Raw genomic sequence first — 24529 nt, 5'->3', positions numbered from 1 at the left:
GAAAATAGGGCTGGAGATCTGAATATGTGAAAGGACTCTGTGAGGTAACAGAAAAGTAACTATAAAAAAGCAGCTGAAATACTGTTTATAATAGCCAGGACATGGAAGCAACCCAGATGCCCATCAGCAGACGAATGGATGAGGAAGCTGTGGTACATATACACCATGGAATATTACTCAGCCATTAAAAAGAATTCATTTGAATCAGTTCTAATGAGATGGATGAAACTGGAGCCCATTATACAGAGCGAAGTAAGCCAGAAAGATAAAGACCATTACAGTATACTAACACATATATATGGACTTTAGAAAGATGGTAACGATAACCCTATATGCAGAACAGAAAAAGAGACTCAGATGTATGGAACAGACTTGTGGACTCTGGGAGAAGGCGAGGGTGGGATGTTTCAGGAGAACAGCATTGAAACATGTATATTATCTAGGGTGAAACGGATAACCAGCTCAGGTTGGGTACATGAGACAAGTGCTCAGGCCTGGTGCACTGGGAAGACCCAGAGGGATTGGGTGGAGAGGGAGGTGGGAGGGGGGACTGGGATGTGGAGTACATGTAAATCCATGGCTAATTCATATCAATGTATAACAAAAACTACTGTAATGATGTAAAGTAATTAGCCTCCAACTAAAAAAAAAAAAAAAAAAAAAGCAGCTGAAAAAAAAAGAAAAAAATGAAAAAAAAAAAAAAAAAAGCAGCTGACACTCCTGGGGCCAGGGGATGAAGGGGAAAGCCTGGGGTTGTTATAACCCAGCACTTGAAACCATTGAGGACAGTCCTGGGAATGCCAGAAAAAGGCAGAGGGCTGCACCCCACTGCTGGGGGACAGGCTGTCATGAGGCCGAGGGAACAGGAAGAGTAAGCCAGGGCAGGCCCACGTCCCTTGGCCCCTGCAGGCTCCCTGTTGCACCCCACAGGTGTAGAACTGGTGGGGAGCCATCCCAAATAAGGGGGTGATTTGCAAAGTCACAGCCCAGCACCAAAAAGCAGGGCATAGGGTGGCTAGTGGTTGACCATTATTAGCTTATCAATGGTATGGCTTCACAAAAGGTGTGGGCAGGGTTTGGAGAAGGCAATGGCACCCCACTCCAGTACTCTTGCCTGGAAAATCCCATGGATGGAGGAGACTGGTAGGCTGCAATCCATAGGGTAGCTACGAGTCAGACATGACTGAGCAACTTCACATTCACTTTTCACTTTCACACATTGGAGAAGGAAATGGCAATCCACTCCAGTGTTCTTGCCTTGAGAATCCCAGGGACAGGGGAGCCTGGTGGGCTGCCGTCTATGGGGTCGCACAGAGTCGGACACAACTGAAGCGACTTAGCAGCAGCAGCAGCAGCAGTGGGCAGGGTTAAGGGAAAGGTAAGACAACCAGCAACTGGAAACAGCAGGAGACATTTACCACCCTGAAGCCTAAGGGGCAAGAGGAAGGAATGAGCTTACCTTGTCAGAACCTTATCAGGCTCATGGCTGTGAGAGAGAGGCTGCCCAAACCAAGGCCAAGCAAGAAGGGGATGGGCAGGGGTGTGGGAGTAACCCCTGACCTCTCGCTCCTCCCACCCGCTGATCTCCTGAAACTGCTGCAGCTTGTCCAGACCAAACTGGGAGTCGGAGGGCAGTCTGTTTAACATTCCTTTAATGAAAATGGAGCCTACCAAAAAAAAAAAAGAAAATGGAGCCTACCATAGATAATTATCTGCATCCTCATCTCCCCACCTAATGACAATAAAAACAACAGCAGCAACAAAATATTAAGAAGAAGCCCTCCAAGTTTATATAGATCAACTCATTCTTTCAATATGGAGGTTATCATACTAAGTGAAGTGAGTCAGAGAAAGACAAATATTACATGATATTGCTTATATGTGGAATCTAAAAAATGGTACAAACGAACTTACAAAACAGAAATAGAGTCACAGATGTAGAAAACAAACTTGTGGTTACCGAGGGGGTAGGGCGTAGAAGGATAAACTGGGAGATTGGGGTTGATATAGATACACTACTATATGTAAAATAGATAACTAAGAACTTACTGTATAGCGTAAGGAACTATTCTCAATACTCTGTAATGACTTACATGGAAACAGAATCTAAAAACAGAGTGGCTATATGTGTGTGTATAACTGAGTCATCTTGCTGCACAGCAGAAACTCACACAATATTGTAAATCAGCTCTACTCCAATTTTTAAAAAATTAGAAGCTAGGATAAAAAACACAGTTCCTTGAATTTATTGAGCTAAGTTGGTGGCTCAGATGGTAAAGGCTGCCAGCAATGCAGGAGACCCAGGGTGGATCTCTGGCTTAGAAAAATCCCCTGGAGGAAGAAATGGCCACCCACTCCAGTATTCTTGCCTGGAGAATCCCACGCACAGAGGAGCCAGGAGGGCTACAGTTCATGGGGTCAACAGAGTTGGACACAACTGAGCGACTGACATAACATCAAGAGCTCATCCTCTTTGCACCAGTCCAGGGGCTCTTCCTTGGCTCTGTCCCACAAGTATCTGTGGCACTTAAAAGGTACAGATTCCTGAACCCAGCTCTTGGAATGTATGACTCAGCGGGCCTGGGAAGCAGCCCAAGAGCCATGTTAAGTTCCACAAGTGACTCAGACCACCAGCTGATGGTGAGAACTACACTGCCTAGCACTCATCTCAGTATTTTTACGCAGCCTGAGCATTCCAACATAGCCCTCTCAGAGCCCACTCTCCATTTTCTGGCATGAAAGAAGGTTTTTTAATATTCTTTTAGCACCACCCCCAGTTCCATGGTCTCAGGATTTAAAAGAAATACAGACCAGCTTTTCTTATTCAGCTGAGATTGGATATACCTGAACTAGGGCTAAAGGCGACAGAGGGAGTGGATGCATTTCCATGTTTCCATTAAAAGGGCTTAACCTGAAATACAATTATTTTCTTTTCTACTTCCTGTATTGGTGGTTGAGCTAGTTAACAAATAGTACCTCAGATATATTCTTGGCACCCAATGTAATGAAGGTTTAAGGATAGGAGACAACTTCCTGATTTGCTGGTGACACCTCCACACACAAGTCATCCTGAGACCCAGGCTTCTCAGGAGCCAGAAAAATCAGTTCATTCATTTCGCCAAAAAACATTTATTGTCTGCCTACTACATAAAAGCTCTGTTCTGGGTGCTAGGGACACAGTGAGGCATAAAACAGACAAGATTCCTTCTGCTCTTGGCTTAAAACCTAGTTAGAAGAGACAAACATGAAACAACAAAAGACAGTGTCAGATTATGGTCACTGTAATGCAAGAAATTAAAAATACGTTGTGATAAAGAGTGAAAGGTGGGCTTCCCAGGTGGCTCAGTGGTAAAGAGTCTGCCTGCAATACAAGAGATGCGGGTTTGATGCCTGGGTTGGGAAGATCCCCTAGAGAAGGAAATGGCAACCCACTCAGGTATTCTTGTCTGGGAAATCCCATGGACAGAGGAGCCTGGAAGGCTACAGTCCATGGGGTTGCAAAGAACCAGACACAACTTTATGACTAAACAAAAACAACAAAGAGCGAAAGGCAGGAGACAGGATGCAGGCGCGGGCAGTGCAATGGTAGGCAGTCAGGGGAGGCCTCCCTGAGGAGGTGATATCTTAGCTGAGACTCAAGGGAATGCGGAGAGTCCATCATTACATTCCATTGTTAAGAAGCTATCTTAATGGTCTAGCTGAGAGCTAAGTACAGCTTGCTACCTAGTGGAAGTGGAGGAGAGAGCAGGAAAGGGGAAGAAAAGTAGGCAGGTGTGGAAAATATTTCAGAAGGAGAACTAATAGAATTGGCTGATGGGTTAGAAGGTAAGGGGTGAAGAAAATGGGAAACCAAGAATGACTCCAATGTGAGTAACAGACAGACGGTGGTCCACTTTTCTGGAATGGGGAATCCTAGGGAAGAAAAAGGTTCAGGGTGGGATAAGTCAAAGATGTGGTTTTGCATCTAGTTAATTTGAAATTTCAGTTAGACATCCAAGGGATAAAGTTCAACAGGCTACTCAGAATAGGGGGTCAGAAGTGATAAGAATAATTCAGAAATCACCAACATACAGATGGCACATGAAGCCCAACCATGAGATGAAAAAAGGCTTGGTCCATGCACGACTGTACCTGGGCTGGCAGCTTCTGTAGGCGAAGCCATGTCAGGACAGGGAGGAGCAATCCTGACCCAATCCAAACCTCTCTCCAGGCAAGCTCTCAGAGGCAGCGTAACATTTAAGGTGCAGATGCAGACAACACAAACCCACTTGATTTTAGCGATAACCACAGAGGAAAGCGAGCATGTGTATGTTGGAACTAGGCCATGCATTCTGTAGACTTATATACCAGAGAAAGTAACAAACACATTTGGGACCTATCATCAAGGAGCAAATGTCCTGTGCAAGCAGGAGACCAACAAGAAACAAAGCACTCCCTCCCAACTTTTTTCTCAAAAAGGAGCTGGTTATGGACCAACCTCTCAACCAGAAGCTACCTAGAGGCTGGGTTGTCTAACTGTTAAAAAAGACCTAAGCTCTGGGTCTGGCTTTCCACCATACACTCAGACGTTTTTGTTGCTGGGTAGGAGCAAGGGGAGAAGAATGCATAGACCTCCTCTCACTAAATAAGGGGAGGTGGCAGAGTGGAGGGATGGGGGGTGAAAGGATGAATAGACCATTTCCAAAGAAATAGCCCCACCTACAGAAACCCATTTCCATCTAGATTCCTTTAGAATCACTCTCCTGAAACAGTAAGAGATCTCCACCATCAGGAAGTCATGTCTGACAATCTGGAGACAGATAGGCTTAATAAAGATTTAGGGAAACCTATGTGAATGTCATCTAGCCGAAATAGCTCAGTTGGGAGAGCGTTAGACTGAAGATCTAAAGGTCCCTGGTTCGATCCCAGGTTTTGGCAAAAGTTTTGGTTTCCCTGGTGGCTCAGATGGTAAAGAATCTGCTCGCAATGCGGGAGACCTGGGTTCGATCCCTGGGTTGGGAAGATCCCTGGAGGAGGACATGGCAACCCATCCCAGTATTCTTGTCTAGAGAATCCCATGGACTGAGGAGCCTCATGGGGTTGCGAAGCTGGACATGACTGAGTGACTAAGCACAGCACAGCACATACTCCAATAAACATCGACTTCCCTGGTGGCTTAGATGGTAAAGCGTCTGCCTACAATGTGGGAGACCTGGGTTCGATCCCTGGGTCAGGAAGATCCCCTGGAGAAGGAAATGGCAACCCACTCCAGTACTCTTGCCTGGAAAATCCCATGGACGGAGGAGCCTGGTAGGCTACAGTTGATGGGGTCACAAAGAGTCGGACACGACTGAGTGGCTATACTTTCACTTTCATGTAGATGTCACGTAAAAGTACCAGGAAAATAGAAAATGCTGAAGAGGACATCATTCTTCAAAATGCATGGTGGAAGGGAAAGACAAAGGGAAGAGAAAAAAGAAAAAGAGATGAGGGAGAGGATGGGAGGCAAGGAGAAAGAGGAACTTTTTTTTTTTTTCCCAGGAATTAGTATTACTTAACTATAACCCTCTTGCTCCCTCTGGAGGTCAAGATCATGAATAACATGCCTGTAAAAGAAAATTCACTGTTACTAGAAGCCATGGCTTCATTTTTCACTGCGCCTTTCTTCTTCACTTTAAGTCAGTATTGGGACTTCCCTGGCGGTCCAGTGGTTAAGACTCTGTGCTTCCACTGCAGGGGGAACAGGTTCCATCCCTGGTTGAGGAACTAAGGTCCTGCATGCTGTGTGGCCAAAACACAAAAGGAAAAAAATAAAGTCAGTATCAAAAGGACAAAACAAAGACAAGAAATTACGGCTCCTCTAGCTTTCCAGCACTTTCTTCATACTCTGAAATTTGGAGACCAAGAATTCGGGGTGCTATGTAAGCAAAGCCAGACCTACAGTACTAATCAAATACCTTAAAAAATGGGGAAAGTTTACAACATTGCTTCAGCCTTCACTAATCTTTCTCCAAACTGTTCATTATTTTGAAAACAGGAGTCTGTCAGATGGCATTCTTCCTCACTTCAGTGTTAAAGTCATTCTGGAAGGACAATGTCTGGATTTTGTTCCAGGTTTTCTGTATTTTAACAAGGATATCATTGTTGCCAGGCAACTTTGGATTCCAGATGCAGGTGCACACAAAAGTTAAATGACCTCATAATTCTAATGACTCTCCTCTGGCAGTAATCACAGTATTACAGTTGGTCTACCTAGATCCAGCAACCAAATTAAGAAAACAAGTCAAGGAGCCAAAGACAACGAACCCTAATAAAGCTGGTGCTCCTGAGGTCATTCTTCAAGGTTTCAAGACGGCGGTTCCAAAGTAGCACTGAGAGTAATTTTAGAAAGCTTCATTTCAGCCTCATGATTTTACATTATAACAGATACTCATAACATATGGACAGAAGGAGCAACGTCTCATAGCTTTGGGTTCAATTTGCGTTAACAGTGTTTTATAAATACATAGCCAGAGGGTACATTCCTCTAGCTTTCAAGATTACTGGTGCAATAATTAACAATTAACTATACTTTCAGAAGAACAAACACCAATCTGGGATGCTATTTGTGGCCACAGGCAATGAATAGACAGCATAAGACAAGCCACACCATGACAAAGAACAAAAAGAACAAAAATGAATTTTTTAAAGGAGACACTGAGCAATTTATTATACGATAAAAGTGATGTCTTAATTCACTGAGGCAGAGATGAACTTTTTAATTAATGGTGTCAGGACAAATGGGTAACCATTTAGAAAAAAAATGGTACAGTTAGATCTATTTCATGTCATACAAAAGAATAAACTCTAAATGTATCAGATTTATATAAAGGTAAAATGTAAAAAATAAAACTATTTAAGTACTAGAAAAAAATGAGCAAATTCCTCTTCAATCTCAGTGTTGAGACAAAGACCTAAAATACAGAAGCAATAAAAGAAAAGATAGATAATCTGACCACCTAAAAATAGAGCATGGGGGGGAAATACCACCCCATAAACACAGGTAAAAGACAACTAACAAAATGGGCAAAAATCCTTGCAACAGACATACCCCTAATATGTAAAGAGCTCTTTAAAAATCAAGAAGAAAGGACAATTCACCCAAAAAATATAATAAACAACCCTCATGTATATGAAAAAAATTAGAGAAATTAAAACAATACTGAAATTCTTATCTAGAAGACTGGAAAAAAGCAGAAAATATGGTAATACATTAGCTTGGCAAGACTCATTGCTGGTGAGAATGAAGATCTGTACAACTCCTTTAGAAGAAAATTGGACAATACTTAACAAAATCTATAGATGTACTTAACAGAATCTACTGAGAGATAAATCTTCTGAAGACGATAACTCTTCAAGAATATGAAATGAATGTTTACAAGGTTATTCACTGCAACACTATTGCAAAATATTAGAAGCAACCGAGCTCAATGCCATACATGAGAGTGGCTAAAATCTCCTATAGATAAACTATGATATATCCATACAATGAAGTACTAAGCAGCTATAAAAAAGAATAAAGATCAATTTATATGGAGTGATTTCTTTCCAGGACACACAGAAAAAAAAATATAAAAAGCAAAATGCAAGAATATCTATAGTATGCTATCTTTCATATAAGACAAATGGGAAAAAAAAATATATAGGCATTTGTGTGTGTGGTGTATATATATATATATACACACATATGTATGTATGTATGTATATATACATATACTATGCTTCCCAGGTGATGCAGTAGTAAAGAATCCACCTGTCAAGAGACGCAGGTTCAATCCCTTGGCTGGAAGATCCCCTGGAGTAGGAAATGGCAACCCATTCCAGTATTCTTGCCTGGAAAATTTCATGGATAGAGAAGCCTGGTGGAATACAATCCATGGGGTTGCAAAGAGTCAGACACAGCTGAGCAAACATGAGCACTCTCTTTGAAAACTTCATCCAACTGACTTTTAGGGCTTCCCGGGTGGCTCAGTGGTAAAGAATACACCTGCCAATGCAGGAGCTGCAGGAGATGCAGGTTCGATCCCTGGGTTGTGAAGATCCCCTGGAGAGGAAGAAATGGCAACCCACTCTAATATTCTTGCCTGGAGAATCAAAGAGTCAGACACGACTGAGCACACACACACATAACACCTTTATCTCATCTCATGAAAGAAAAGAAGATATGCTATGCTAAGTCACTTCAGTCGTGTCCGACTCTGTGCGAACCCAACCCTGGAATTCTCCAGGCAAGAACACCGGAGTGGGTTGCCATTTCCTTCTCCAGTGCATAAAAGTGAAAAGTGAAAGTGAAGTCGCTCAGTTGTGTCTGACTCTTTGAGACTCCATGGACTGCAGCCTACCAGGCTCCTCCGTCCATGGGATTTTCCAGGCAAGAGTACTGGAGTGGGGTGCCACTGCCTTCTCCAAAAAGAAGATATATACACATATAAAATACTCATATATAGAACTCAGTATATTTTCATTTGTACAAAGAAAATATCAAAAAAATAAACTCTAAATTAGTGATATTGGTTATCTACAGTGATTGGGAACAGGGCAGAAACAAATGGGGAAAGATAAACAGGGTAGTGATGGGAGAAGTGGAAGTATTCTGAGTATATTTTGATTTAAATAAATCTGATACTTAAAACAATGTAATGTTTCACTACCCAAAAATAAATAAATGATTAAACTAGGAGGTGGGAAGAACCCAAATGGAATGAGCAATAACAAATGAACTTAATGGGAATACAGATGGATAACGTGCCCATTTGAAGGAGGTGGGAAAAGGAAGAACTATCCTAAGATGCAGTATTTTGACTATATACTACAAAAAAGAAGTAAAAAGAAATGTGCACAAATATTGTACTCAGTAAAGTTGTGAATACTGGTTGTGAACAAACAAGTAAATATATTATGAATAGGAGCCAGGTTTCTTGTTATCAAAGAAAGACATTGCAAATAAAGAAGTGGAGGTGAAGTGCTGAAATGAATCCTATGGAACTGTACTGGAAATGAAGGTGTCAATATGAACTCATACTTTTTAATATGTGTACAGATGGATAGCTATGAAAATATTAATACATGAAAATGTGTGTGTATGTATGGGTTAATATACATACATATATTTTCCAGCTCTATCCTCTGAGAGGGCCTAGAAGCAATGAATGAGAACACCTCACTCCACGATTTTGGTTTCCGAATACCACTCTCCGATAAATGGAACCAAAGCTCCTTGGAGAAATGGCAGGATCCAAGCCTGGGATAGGAAAAATAGAGATGCACTGCAAACATTTCCTGGTGCCAGAAAGTAAGGAGTGCTCAAAGAATGATAGGGGTGTGCTGAAAGGATGCAGGAGCCAGCTGGAAGGAGCTAAGACAGGAACAACATACATTTTGATATTTGAGCAACAATCCACATGATAGTGATTGATTATACTGCAATTGATGAAACTCAGCATTCCAATTAAGAAATGTAGAAGGAATGATGGAAATAGAGAATCAGGGTTAGGCAAACACTATACCTAATAGCTGTTACATAGAAGAATCATCAATGGATGATGAAATTAGTAGGCAAAAAGTATTATGAGAAACATGGTTTTTCCATAGTCTTAAAGTATCTCCCTACAAGATACTTCAGGATTACAAAGGGAGAAACAGTCAGCCGACAGTGCACAAACCTGGCATACAACATCCTCATCAGGTGATCAACGTGAACATCACCAGTAATAAGACATGGTGACACCATGCACCCCTGATGGAATGCAGTTAGAAGGGCAGAGCATAACTTCTCAATATTCTTACCAAAAAATGCAAAATCCCGGTCCAAACGTGAGAAATCATTAGACAAACCCAAGTGAGGGACATTCTACAAAGTAACTGACCAGCACTCCCCAGAAGTGTCAAGGTCATGAAAGACTAAGAATATTAGAGAGAGAATAGAAACATGACAACCAAGTACAATGCATGATCCTGGACTAGATCCAGGACCAGAAGAACAATTTCTTCAACATTAGTGGGAACCTTATTGAATGTGAATATGGTTTGTAGATTGGTTGATAGCAGAGTGTCAATGTTAATTTCCTAATTTTTCTGTTGAATAAGTATAAACCTGAGAGAAAGCTGGGTGAAGGTATATGGGAACATTCTGTATTATTTTTACAAGTCTTTTCTGTAGGTCAATACTTTCTTCAAAAATAAAAATCCTTTTAAAGGATTAAGAAGTGATTCTGCAAAGTGAAAACGTGTCCCTGTGGCACATTTCTGAAGGGTATTACATGCGTAATACCCTTTTCATAATTACTGACCTTAAATTGCTCTGCAGATAATAATATGTAACTTCTGTAGGAAGAATGTTGGACACCAGAGAAAACATCAGCAGAACAATACTTTGTTTAAAACATTATAAAATAAAATAGAGCCTATTTGTTTATTTAGCAGATTTGGGGAACTAGGAATAATAATGAGCTATTTGTGCTATTTCCATGTTTTCAGAAATATAACCCAGTAGTCACTAGTGCATGCTATGCACTCAAAACTGAGTTGGGGCCTGTTAGGTTTGCAAAATTTTAACGAACACTTCCTATGCAATCATGTAAATCCTTTTGGTTCTGCCTTAAGGAGTTAACACTTGCATGGGTCAGCCTGAACCAACAGGAGACAGAGACCAGTGAACAAATGCTTCCTTCTTTTGCTTCCCAGGCAAATAGTTCAGAGACACTTTTAAAAGAATCTCCTATCAATACTTAGCACCATTGACCCACAGGAATGGAAAACTTGATAATGTTTCACTGTATTCGTTTTCCCTCCCTTCCTGTTCAATTCCCCTGATTCCTCATCCTTGCTCAATGGGATCACTTCCAAACAAATTACTTACCGGTTTTTGTCCTGAGCTCTGATTTTGGGGGTCAGGGAGAACAGGGTGAGAGGGAGGCATAGAGGAAGGGATGGTAGAGACACAAGCTGAGAAAGTTATGGGCTTACCTTTAAGTATAAACTGCAGACACAAGTATGAAATGGACACCAATCAGTGGGAGTATATTACCAAGTACATAAAACAGCCATAAAGATGTCCACAATGAGAATTCTACCCAGTGAACAATCTGTTCCAGATGGAGGGAGGCTGTGAACTGATCCCTGAAGGAGTAATAACTCTTTGAGAGAGTGATAGAATAAGCAGAGGGCATTCCTCATTCATGGAGAGACAACTCAGGAACCGGTTTTCTTTTTGCCACATAGAAAACAAGACTGTCAAAAGGCTTCACCAGCACAGCTCAAGGACTTTTTATGTACATGAGCTCTGAATGAAGTCCATTATTAGCCAGCAAAGATGAAAAATGAGAACATTTTAACCTGAGTAGGAAAAAGATGTTATTTCCAACTTGTTTATATAAGTCCTACAAGTTTTTAAAGGGAGGGGTTTCTTTCATGGAATACCAGATAGCAAATACTTGGGTTTTTTAATGCAGGAACAAAAAAGTCAGAGGATCCTAAAAGAAAATAGTTTAGCAAAATTTCCATCCAACCTGTTTAAAAAAGTAAATTCAGCCGTATTGATACTAAAACAGTTTTTTCAACAAAACAGCTAGCTATCAGTTTATGCCAATCACAGTCACATTATTCTATATTTGGAACACAAAACTTCTGTTGCTCTTCTCTCCCTGAATTTCCTTTCTTTATGGTAATACATTAGCTTGCTTTCTTTAAAAGATGTATTAGCTACTTCCCTTGAGAAGAAACAATAGGAATTGTGAAATAAGACTGTGGTTAGCCAGTAACCACGTTCTTCGCCAATCTGAAATTTCAGATGGAAAAATAGTCAGCTACTCAACATAGTCTATCTTAAACCTGGTCAAGAAATCCAACAAGGTTTGAAAGATTTGTAAGACAGCTACTTCTCCTGGGATGAATGGCTCCTCCCAGGTGTGGTAAACACATGCACAGAGTTTAGTATAAACAAATAAAAAATAATGCATATTATACATTATTTATACATCCTATCATACATCCTACATGTATACATCCTATTTATACATACAAACATTAGGAGTTTGGGATTAACATATGCACACTACTATATATAAATAGGTAAACACAAGGACCTACTATATAGCACAGGGAGCTTTGTTGTACACTTGAAACTAACACAATGTTGTAAATTAACTATACCTTAATTTTTTTAAAAAATGATGTTTTACTCTGAGAGTTTACTATTATCATCTCCATATTTAACACACCTGATGAGTTGTAAGTTTGATTTAGAAACTTAAACTTTAGATGTGATTTATCATCCCCATGAGACAAACTTTCCTCAATATGTCAAATCATGTTGCTTTCATTTATCTATTTCAGTTTCTCAAACTATAGGATGCAAGCTTTTAACATACAGTTATACAGCTTGCACTGCACAAATGTACCAAGGGGATGTGAGGGCCAAGGAAGGGGTTGGCTGGCCCCAAGAAATTATAGGAATATATATGTACAAACTGTAATTTCGGGGGATCTCAAACTTTCTGAGGCCCAGAGCACAAGTTCAGAATCCCTGCTTTATTCATTTCTATCCAAATAAATGAGGCGTGCATCAAACAGTGAAGATTGACAATTTGTTGCTGAGTCAATCCAATCTGAGGCACGCTAATTACAAATTTGCCTTCTTCAAGGGAAAACAAAATTTATCTTTACCAAGTTAATTAATTATTTCATCCTCTGCTGCAAAACATAGATTTTTATCTAAATAAGATTTTAACACAATAACTTTCAAGTATTCTCTCTACAATTTCTCTTCTGTCCCATGAAAGATCACTGTAACCTTTATAAATTTAATAAAGAACTAATATAATAGAAAGCATTTGTTGTTGTTCAGCTGCTAAGTCGTGCCCAGCTCTTTGTGAGGCCATGGTCTGATATCTATTTTGTATGACTTTAAAGTTGCACTGAAATGAGTAGAATTTATCATTTGAAACTATTAGTTAGCACAGCTTAACTGAGTGAAATGGTGCAGCAACATTTCCTTAGATACGTACATTTATCTGTCAAACCCAACTGATTTAATAATAATATTTAACAATGAAAGGGAAGAACAAAAGCATCACACAAATTAATGCATCACACAGTTATAGAGGCATCTATAAATTTAAACTACTCAGTTCTGTTGTGTGTGACATCACCCTTATGCTTCAGCATAAAGATGGCCCCAAATGTTATAATTAAATGATCTTCCACAATAAAACATTTTTGTGCATCTTTAATTTTCTCAAAACACTGCTAAAGTAATGGTAATTATTTTAGAGAGAGACTTTTTAAGTGTAAATCTACAAAATATCAAAAAGAATAGGTGAGTACTTCTGTTTTACACAATTCAGTGGAGTAGATAACTCGAGAAAAACTCCTAAGACAGTTATCTAAAAGGTCCAGAAAAAATGTCTTTTATTTCTTTAAATTTATGGCTGGGCATTTAAGGAGAAATGCTCCACAGGCCAAACATAAAGCAAAGACTTGAATCCATGAGACAGCTAAGTGCTACAGCTAACAACTACCACTGAAGCCACTGCCCACCTTTGGGAGGTCTGATTTCCAGTATTTTGGTCTTTATAAAAACAGGGGCACCAGAGAAAAACCCTAAGATGGCAGGTCAGATGAGATGAGACTTGCCAACAACTCCCTCAGAGATAAGATGAACACAGACATCATGAGAAAAATGTGTCTCTTTTACCTTCACTCTGGGGGAAAGGAAAAGTCTTCTCTGGAACTTTCCATCCACATGATGGCCCTGCACACAAAGACAAAAATCTGTACTACCCTAACGTGGGAAAAAAAATCCATGGTGAAAATTTAGCTTAAATACACCAACTGATTGGCAGGAATAAAGGCAAATCCTAAAGGAACATATCTTAAAGCCAGGCCTCCAGAGATTTACAGATAAATAAGATCTTCAGATCAAAAATTCTTAGGCACAGAAGGAAACAAATTAGCACGCACGACTGACACTCAACAGATTACAAGCACATCTGACTCACAATGACTGGAAATAATTACACTGAATTTATTTAAAAGATAGTACTTAAAATAGGATAGGCAGATTTCATAAGTATATAGAAATTAAAATATAACTGAATTTAGAAACTCAATGAAGAGATGAAATAGAAAATTAGACATAATTGAAGAAAGACTTACTACTGGAGATAAGTCTGAAAAAACTATACTCGAATAAGGAAAGAATAATAAAGAGACAAAAAAAATTAAGAGGGTTAATAGATATTGAGAACAAAGGGAGAATGCTTAACATACCTCTAACAAGAGTATAATAACGAACTAATAGATAATATAGGGATGAAGCAATAGTCAAAGATATAACAGCTGAAAATTTTCCAAAAATGATAAAATGCACAAATTCTCAGATTTAAGAATCTGGATGAATCCTGAAAAACTTAAATAAAGAGACTGACACCTAAACACCATGGAACAACAAAAGGCAGGTCATATATGCAGTCAGAGGAAAAAAGACAAGTTACCTTTAAAAAATTAGTCTAATAACAGGCTTCTAAAATTCAGGAAGAAGTAAAATAGGCCCAAAATCATGGTACATGATGCAAAACCCAACGGTGAGCAAAGTAAATGGAACCTATATGGATAATCTAAATTAACACTGACTGTATAGGAGAGTAACAACAGTAATATCTAAATTGTGGGGTTAAATACAGCAAACTAAAAATTTTAAATTATAAAATTGGGGAGATGGGTAAAAATTTTGAATTTTTTAAGTTAAACATGCCTGTTAGGACCGCAAAAAAAATTAAAATAGCATCAAATTCAATGAAGGAGAAAGATGGAATTTTTTTAAAAATTCTTAAATCTCTACCAATCCAGAAGAAAAGAGAAAATATGTATATAAAAGTCAGGACACTTACAAAGCACAAAATAAGATGGTAGAAAGAAATCCAAATATATCAGTAATAAGAGTAAATATTAAAAGACTATACTCTCCAATAAGAGGTCCATATCTAGCCATCTGTTTTATAAATACTGCATTACCGGAATGCAGTCACACAACTTGCTTCACACATTGTCCAAGGCTGTCTTCGTGCGACAACAGGAAAGTTGAACTCTTCATCTGTGTCTCACTCTAGGTTTTCCGAGTTACTATAAATCTCTCTGCCTATTTGTACAAGAGCAATGTGTACACGCTTTTAATGTTCTTGACTTAATTTCATGGGAATCAAGAGGTCAAAGGTTTACCACAATCTTCTTTTTGACCTAGTGGCAAAACCTACTACTTTGACAGTTACAGCATTTAACCCAGTGAAGGCTTCTGTGAATTTTGTTTCATCGTCTCCTTTATACTTGATGTGTCTTCAGTTCAGTTCAGTTGCTCAGTTGTGTCCAACTCTTTGTGACCCAATGGACCGAAGCATGCCAGGCTTTCCTGTCCATCACTAACTCCCGAAGCTTGCTCAAACTCATGTCCATTGAGTCAGTGATGCCATCCAACCATCTCATCCTTTGTCATCCCCTTTTCCTCCTGCCTTCAAGCTTTTCCAGCATCAGGGTCTTTTCAAATGAGTCAGTTCTTCCCATCAGGTGGCCAAAGTATTGGAGCTTCAAGCACCAGTCCTTCCAGTGAATATTCAGGACTGATTTCCTTCAGGATTGAATGATTTGACTTCCTTGCAGTCCAAGGGACTCTCAAGAGTCTTCCCCAACACCACAGTTCAAAAGCATCAATTCTTCTGTGCTCAGCTTTCTTTATAGTCCAACTCTCACATCCATACATGACTACAGGAAAAACCATAGCTTTGACTAAACAGACCTTTGTCAGTAAAGTAGTCTCTGCTTTTCAATATGCTGTCTAGGGTGGTCATAGCTTTTCTTCCAAGGAGCAAGGGTCTTTCAATTTCATGGCTGCAGTCATCATCTGCAGTGATTTTGGAGCCCATGAAAATAAAGTCTGTCATTGTTTCCATTGTTTCCCATTTGCCATGAAGTGATGGGATCTGATGCCATAAGTTGAAAGTTGAGTTTTAAGCCAACTTTTTCACTCTCCTCTTTCACTTTCATCAAGAGGCTCTTCAGTTCCTCTACACTTTCTGCCGTAAGTGTGGTATCATCTGCATATCTGAGATTATTGATATTTCTCCCAGCAATCTTGATTCCAACTTGTGCTTCATCCAGCCTGGCATTTTGTATGATGTACTCTGCACATAAGTTAAATAAGTAGGGTGACAATACACACTCTTTTCCCTATTTGGAACCAGTCCATTGTTCCATGTCTGGTTCTAGTTATTGCTTCTTGACCTGCATACAGATTTCTCAGGTAAGATGGTCTGGTATTCCCATCTCTTCAAGAATTTTCCACAGTATGTTGTGATCCACATAGTCAAAGGCTTTGGCACAGTCAATAAAGCAGAAGTTGATGTTTTTCTTGAACTTTCTTGCTTTTCTGATGATCCCACAGATGTTGGCAATTTGAAGTCTGGTTCCTCTGGCTTTTTTAAGTCCAGCTTGAACATCTGGAAGTTCTCGGTTCATTTACTGTTGAAGCCTCATGATATGTCTTATGCTGTATAATCTTTGTTGCTTGCTGAAAACTCACATTTCTGAGCAAGTGGGCTTACCCCATATGAAATCCTATTATTTTCTCTTCCATACATTCCATTCATTGTTACAATATTTTAAATGACGCTACTCTTATTTTCTTGGACTGCAAGGAGATCAAACCAGTTAATCCTAAAGGAATCAACCCCGAATATTCTTTGAAAGGACCAATGCTGAAGCTGAAGCTCCAATACTTTGACCACTTGATGTGAAGAGCCAACTCATTGGAAAAGATCCTGATGCTAGATCCTGATGCCTTTTACCTTTGTAAAAGGAGAAGGGGGTGGCAGAGGATGAGATGGTTAGATAGCATCACCTACTCAATGGACATGAATCTGAGCAAATTCTGGGAGTATTGAAGGACAGAGGAGGCTGGCATGTTACAGTCTATGAGGCTGCAACTTACCAACTGAACAACACAACTCTTCTATTACCTGGAGAAGGAGAAATTCATTACTATGTAATCTCTATGTATGAACAATCTATTCTCCAAATTAATTCATTAGAAAATCCAAACTTAAACTTTCTCTGTTGATGGATCTTAAGACTTACATTAAAAAAAAAAAAAAACCAAAAAACCAACAGAGATACACCATAACGGGTCTCACTTCATCTCCAGAATATGACCCCTTCTTGCAAGAGGCAAAATTTGCCTAGATAGCAGAACTCATTACACTCACCAGAGCTTGTTGGTTATTTAAAGATAAGAGCATTGATATATAAATTGACAGCAGATATGCTTTGAGGATCGCAAAGCCAGACATAACTGGACACACACACATGCTTTGAGGGTAGACCATGTTTCAGAGTGCTTTAGATACAATAAGGATTCTTTGGTTATTTAAAGATAAGAGCATTGATATAAAAATTGACAGCAGATATGCTTTGAGGATCGCAAAGCCAGACATGACTGGACACACACACATGCTTTGAGGGTAGACCATGTTTCAGAGTGCTTTAGATACAATAAGGATTCTTTGGTTATTTAAAGATAAGAGCATTGATATAAAAATTGACAGCAGATATGCTTTGAGGATCACAAAGCCAGACATGACTGGACACACACACATGCTTTGAGGGTAGACCATGTTTCAGAGTGCTTTAGATACAATAAGGATTCTTGACCTCAGACCAAAATCCAATTAAGATCAGTTAGCAAAATAAGTAACTTTTTAAATGGTCTAAAACTTCTTAAGGTGCTGGTTATTAAAAAAGTTTGGACTCATCTCCAAAATGACTAACCCTCAACAAAACACCCCCGCTGGCCAGTGTGTGACACAGGCATCTCCTGCTAAGATCCTAGCATCCATGAAGGACCCATGAAAGATCCAAAGACCCAATTTGGAGCAGTTCAAAGAGGCTATTACAGAATGCCAGCAATTAGATCCAGAGTCGAAAAGAGGTGCTGGGAGAAATCTGGACACAAATTATGTAAGGTTGAAGCATAAGCTGGAATCAAGCTTGCCAGGAGAAATATCAATAACCTCAGATATGCAGATGACACCAAACTTAGAGCAGAAAGTGAAGAACAAAAGAGCTTGATGAAAGTGAAAGAGGATAGTAAAAAAGCTGGCTTAAAATTCAACATTCAGAAAACTAAGATCATGGCATCTGGTCCCATCACTGCATGGCAAATAAATGGGGAAGCAGTGGGAACAGTGACAGACTATTTTCTTGGGTTCCAAAATCACTGCACATTTTGTGACTACAGCCATGAAACTAAAAGACACTTGCAAATTGGAAGAAAAGTTATGACCAACATAGACAGCATATTAGAAAGCAGAAACATCACTTTACCAACAAAAGTGTGTCCAGTCAAAGCTATGGTTTTTCCTGTAGTCATGTATGGATGTGGAAGTTGGACTAAAAAGAAAGCTGTGAGCCAAAGAATTGATGCTTTTGAACTAAAAAGAAATCTGTGAGCCAAAGAATTGATGCTTTTGAACTGTGGTGTTGGAGAAGACTTCAGAGTTCCTTGGACCACAAGGAGATCGAATCAGTCAATCCTAAAGGAAATCAGTCCTGAATATTCATTGGAAGGACTGATGCTGAAGCTGAAACTCCAATACTTTGGCCACCTGATGGGAAGAACTAACTCATTTGAAAAGACCCTGAAGCTGGGAAAGATTGAAGGCAGGAGGAGAAGGGGACAACAGAGGATTAGATGGTTGAATGGCATCACCAACTCAAGGGACATGAGTTTGAGTAAGCTCCGGAGTTGGCGATGGACAGGGAAGCCTGGCATGGTGCAGTCCATGGGGTCACAAAGAGTCTGACATGACTGAGCGACTTTTAACTGAACTAAGGATAATCTCTGGTATTCCCAGCATGGAATGTTGTAGTTTACATGAAATTACTCACCATAGTAAGGAAATATTGGCCACTGTGGCCACTGGACTGAATCAACATTGGTTCTTATATTAGTCAAAGTCCTCCAAAGAAACAGAACCCAGGAGAAAATGTATAGCTATAGGAGAGATCAAGATGGTGGAGTAGGAAGACACTGGGCTCACCCCTTCTCACAAACACCTCAAAACTACAACTACATATAGAGGGACTCTCACTGAAATCTACCTGGGGAGCAACAGGACAGTTTTTCTACAACCAAGGCTGTAAAGAAAGATCTACACAGAGTCTCGTAGGAAGGGCAAGGGGTCTGGTTGAGACCCACACCACTAGTACAGGACATAGAAAAGGAGAGAGATATCATGGGCTCAAGGATCCTCCCTGGTGGGGTGGGGGATGGAGAGTTCGATCTACTTATTAGGCGTCCCAGCCACAAGGTCCAACACCAGGAAGACAAGCCCCCTTATTTGGTTTGAAAATGAGTGGGACTTACTGGAGGGCGGTAAAAAACCAAGACTCCACAAGGGCACGTGCACAGACTTGGTTATTCACAGTCACAGTGTGGATGCAAGAAAAAACTGCCTGGGGCTCTCTCACCTGCTTCTCAGGACCACCCTATCATACACCCCGCTCCACACCAGGCTCCTACTCCAGCCCCTCCTGCTCCTGTGCCGCTTCCCACTAAGGTGGGGGCTGCCAGGGAGAGTGTGTGCAGTCGAAGAAAAGGAAGCTTGCTTGGACCCCACCCTGCCTCTGACCAGGACGGAAGCAGCCACTGCCAGTGTGTGCATTAGTGAATATACTTGGGAGGGAATGAAACCAGCTCAGTAATGTAGTACCAACCCCTCCAGCCCCAATCCAGCTTCTAACCAAGACACGTCCACTGCGGGGGGGGGAACCAGCACAGAAATGCAGACCCAAGGCCTCAGTGCCCGTCACGCCCCTGACACGGCAGATGCTGCCCCCACAGCTGGGGGAAACCCGACTCCCTCAGGGCTCCTGCTCCAGACCCGCAGGCCCTGATCAGTCCCCCTTCCTCTACAGGATGGTGATGGCCTAGGAGAAATCCCAGCTTGCACCTGGCTCTAGTTCTAGCTCCTCCAACTCTAACCCTACCCCCACCAAGACTGTGGCTGCCACCACACCCTAGGGGGAGACGCAGTCAGTGTTCACTCCAGGTTCAGCTCCCTCACCAAAGCCACTGGGGACGTGAAGACTACATGGGGAGGTTCCACACAAGGACATGCCATCAAGACTGGGACATGCAACGGTTTTAACTAATTTTATAGAGACAGAAAAGTTCAAATGAGAAAACAGAGGAATATGTTTCAAGCAAAACAAGGAAAAAACCCTTGGGGAAAAAAAAGTTAATGAAGCAGAGATAATTTCCATAATAAAGTGTCCAAAGCAACTGTAATAAGAATATTTTTACTTCAGTAGATGAACACAGAGAATTTTAACAAAGAACTAGAACACAAAAAGAACTGGTCAGAACTAAAGAGTACAAAGAGTACAATAACTGAAATGAAAAATACACTAGAGGGAATTAATAGCAAATTAGGTGATACAGAAGGCATAAGCAATCCAGAAGACAGAATGGAAATCACTGAATCAGAACAGCAAAGAGAAAAAAAAACTTTAAGGGACCTCTGTGACAACATCAAGCATACTAACATTTGCATTTATATAGGGGTCGAAAAGGGAAAAGGGTCAAAAATGTATTTGATTAAAATTACAGCTGAAAATTTCTCAAACCTGAAGGAAACAGATACCCAGGTACAGGAAGCACATACATCATAATTAAAATAGCAAAAGTTAAAGAGAGTTCTAAAGGCAGCAAGAGAAAAACAAAGATAAGGGATCCCCTCATAAGTCTATCAGCTGATTTTTCTGCAGAAACTTTGCAGGCCAAAAGGGAATGACATGATATATTTAAAGTGCTAAAGGAATAACACCTATAACCAAAGATACTCTACCTAGCAAGGTTATCATTCAGAATTGACGGAAAAATAAACAGCTTCTCAAACAAGAGTTTACTGATACTGACCTTACGTGAAGTGTTAAAAGGATCTTCTTTAAGTGAAAAAGAAAAAGCTATTGACCCTTATCACCTGGAGCCAGACCAGTCTTCATAGGTGGCCTTCAAAGCATAAAAAACTATTTGACAACTCAGGGGTATTTTGACCAAAAACAGATAACTGGGTAGCCACCAATGACTAGATTTGTAACACAAAGTTCAATTTGTAACACAATTACTTCTTAAACACAAAAGCCTACTGGCTACAACCTGCACTCTGTGGATGGGGATAGTAACCTTGGTAAATGGAAGCCTGCCCTAAGGATAGCCTGACATCATCTAAGATTCATTCTGACTCATCAATTTCCCTCTTAGAGATTAGATAACTTAATAAAGAGGAAAATCAGGCCTTGACTGGAGAACTGAAACCCTAACAACTCCTGGGGAATTCTGGATTGCTTTTTTTCTCCTCTAGACTCTATACCTCACCTTTTAAGAGGCCTAGAAGTAAGGAGACACCTTACATGCTATGGTTCAGAGAAAAGCAGACACAGGTGAGCTAAACAAAGTCATGAAGACTATAAATTCCACCAAGGAACTCATCATCCAAAAGGTTCAAGAAATTGAATGGAATGAGCCCATCAGATATATACATATAACTTGGTGTCTTGAGGAGGAGCATGTCCTATTTGGCGCAGGCAGGGCAAAACAGCCAGCTTATATCCATGTAAAACTTTCTGGCATCACTATTACTACTGAAGAGATCTGATAAGCTAATGAAAAAAATTACAAAATTGGGTAATTTGGCTAATAATCCCATATCTGGTACTGCAGGCTCATTACATCAGAAATAACATCTGTTCTTCCAGCTTAATTTGGGGCACTCTCGGCTCATGCATTGGGATATATGCTGCTGAAGCTAGCACATGGTTCATGCATTAGAACTACAAATTCTGATCATTAACCCTTCCCTTGGTTTTCATTATATAGTGGCTCAGATGGATGACTACAAGTTTTACAGACTACAAGTTTTATCTATGAAATTAGATGACGTGCAGCTGTCATCCACCACATGATTTAAAAAATGATCCAGTAAAAGAACAGAAAAATATAACACTTATGGATGTTGAAAAAACCGTGTGGGGAACTTGACACATGACCATGATGCTACAAACAGTTTTGAAGTTCTGCCGTTAAGATCATAAGATCACATTCCCAGTTGTGAATCCTTCAATTCAGGCCAAAGAATGGCAATAAGGGGACCATACTGAGAACTGAAACCAACAGTTAACTTACTGTTAGCCATCAACAGCTTTATTATTCCACTGTCTTCATTCACATAGTATTACTATTCTAGGAAACTTGCCCAGGAAGCTAAAGTTGCAAATAGCTTTATTGTTCAAGAACTTCCTCAATGTCATTTATCTGAATGTTAGGCTATTCAACTTACCCTCAGCAAAGTAGGTACTTTCTTCTCAGAACAATAAATGGCACTGAATTACTGTTTACTTTGTAAGATTCACTTTGAAAATCATCCCTAATGTGTCCAATTATAAACAAGCCCTCAAATAAAACAAAAACACCTTAAAGAGAATCCCAAAAGAACGCCATAGAGTTCTCAGATGACTCTGAGACACTACTAAGACTTATCAATGTAATGACTGTCTTTACCAAATATAGTAGCAATAAACTCAGCTTTGGTTTATCAATAGGATGATTCTGGTGTATTTTCAGGGAGCAAGCATAGGACAATAGAGTAGGAAGCTTAAATTATAAGGTATCATACAAAAAATTCCATACTAGAGTAGCATGATAAAGGAAAACTTATGATACTAACAACAGACTGGTTATTAATAACAATATTATATTTTAACAACATACTAATAAGAACAACAGACTGGTTCCGAATCGGGAAAGGAGTATGTCAAGGCTGTGTATCGTCTCCTGCATGGCAGGCCACTACCTGAGCCACCAGGGAAGCCCAAGTAATTCTTTTTCATCACTTTCAAACTTACGCTGCTCCCATTCTCAGTAGAAGACTCAAGTTGCTGTCAAAAATGATATGTAAGAATTTGCTCACTAAACATAAAATCCAAATAAAATAGGATTTAAACGTGCCCATCGTGAGGCTGGAATTGCTTCCTCTGAAGAACAGGGATGCAAGGAAATGGAGAATTTAAAATCTGGGCTCTGGGGTGAAGGATGACATCAGTGTTAACCATGAAAGTAAGGGCAGGAGAGTCTCTTTTCCTGCTCCCCCATCTCAGTAGACTAAGGACCTAAGTTAGCTCCTAGCGACACTCACATAGCTTACAGTCAACATTAACAGCTTTACTACTTGACTGTCTTCATTCAAGTGGCATTAATATTCTAGGAAACTTGCCCAGGAAGCTAAAGTTACAAATAATGTCAAGGTTCAAGAATTTCCCCAAGTCATTTATGGGAATACTAGACTACTCAACTCACCCTCATTTCACAAACATGAAAATCAATGTCCAGAGAGGCAGCAGTCACATCCCTTGATGTGGAGCAGAGACAAGATCTGGAGCCAGGTCCCTTGACCTCTGCCCAGAAGTCTCCCCACAACACTGTATTTTGTCTCAAACTAAGTGTCAGGCCTCAAAGAGGTAACAATCAGGCTTTTGAGACAACAAAGTGATTTAACACACACACATGCTTTGAGGGTGGACCATGATTTAGTGCTTTGGATACAGCAAGGGTTCTAACTCTCAGCCCAAAACCCAATTAAGACCAGTTAGCAAAATAAATAACTTTTAAAATAGTCTTAATATGTCTTTAAATGCTGGTTATTAAAAAGAGACTCACCCCCAATGACAGCAATGTTTATCTTGTTGAAGGTAGAGAACCTCAGAGATCACTTTACTCATAAACTGAGGCCTAGAGATGTATTGTGATTTACTCAATGTCAGTTAATTGGTATAAATAAATCCAAGAGAAGAAATACTAGAAAGTAGTATGGCATTTAAAATGGTAAAAATCACAAAATAGCTTATTTTTTAAAGAAATGACTGTGGGCCAGAAAGGACTCACAGCATTTGAGCTGACCCTTGAACTAATATGTAATAAGGTACCCTCACAGAACAATAGCTTCACTTGTTCAAGTAGTTCAGGAACATTAGTTGGGTTGGGGCAGGAGAAACGGAGTTAAGAGCATTTAAAATTTCCAACCAAGTATATACTTGATTCTGGTGAAAGAGTAAGTTTAAAGAAAGCTTCTCAGGAATGCCTTGGTAGCAGTATGTTGACACTTTCTAAGTACTTACTTCAGTTGATATAGTCTAATCCACTAACAACCTTATTTCTACTATATGCTTTATTAAAACACTGAAGCTTAGAAAGTTAAAAAAAAACAAGTTATTCTTCAAAATGAAGCATACTTTCAATGAATTTAAAACAGGACTTTTTCAATTATGCTTAGATTTAAAAGAAGTTTTGGATATATCAAATCTTGGCCAACTGACCTCATTTTCAAGACTCAATGAGTCTGAGCTATGATATCATGATGAAAGCAAGCTTATAATTAAAGTCACACATAGTCAGATGGGTACAAACGAA

At 39.8% G+C, this 24529-nt stretch overlaps 1 long non-coding RNA gene and 1 other non-coding gene across 3 annotated transcripts in view; one reads left to right on the top strand and one right to left on the bottom strand.

Annotated features, from left to right (window-relative positions):
- The window catches only part of LOC110147234 (uncharacterized), a 44303-nt gene extending 38159 nt beyond the window's left edge, over positions 1–6144 (bottom strand). The window contains exons 1-2 of one of the 2 annotated variants that reach the window (XR_002316790.2): positions 5937–6144; positions 1460–1667 (exon numbers count right to left, since the gene is read on the bottom strand). This is a non-coding gene — a long non-coding RNA (uncharacterized lncRNA). The remainder of the gene's footprint in view (positions 1–1459; positions 1668–5936) is intronic. The other variant, XR_011488243.1, reaches the window with a different exon arrangement.
- Positions 4845–4917, top strand: TRNAF-GAA (transfer RNA phenylalanine (anticodon GAA)). Its single transcript has one exon. It is a non-coding gene; the product is annotated as a tRNA-Phe (tRNA).
- Positions 6145–24529: the final 18385 nt, after the last annotated feature.

The sequence above is a fragment of the Odocoileus virginianus genome, chromosome 6 (genome assembly GCF_023699985.2).
Source record: "Odocoileus virginianus isolate 20LAN1187 ecotype Illinois chromosome 6, Ovbor_1.2, whole genome shotgun sequence".
Classification (NCBI taxonomy): Eukaryota; Metazoa; Chordata; class Mammalia; order Artiodactyla; family Cervidae; genus Odocoileus; species Odocoileus virginianus.
Note: the sequence above shows the minus strand (reverse complement) of the source record. Positions and strands in the feature narration are given on the sequence as shown.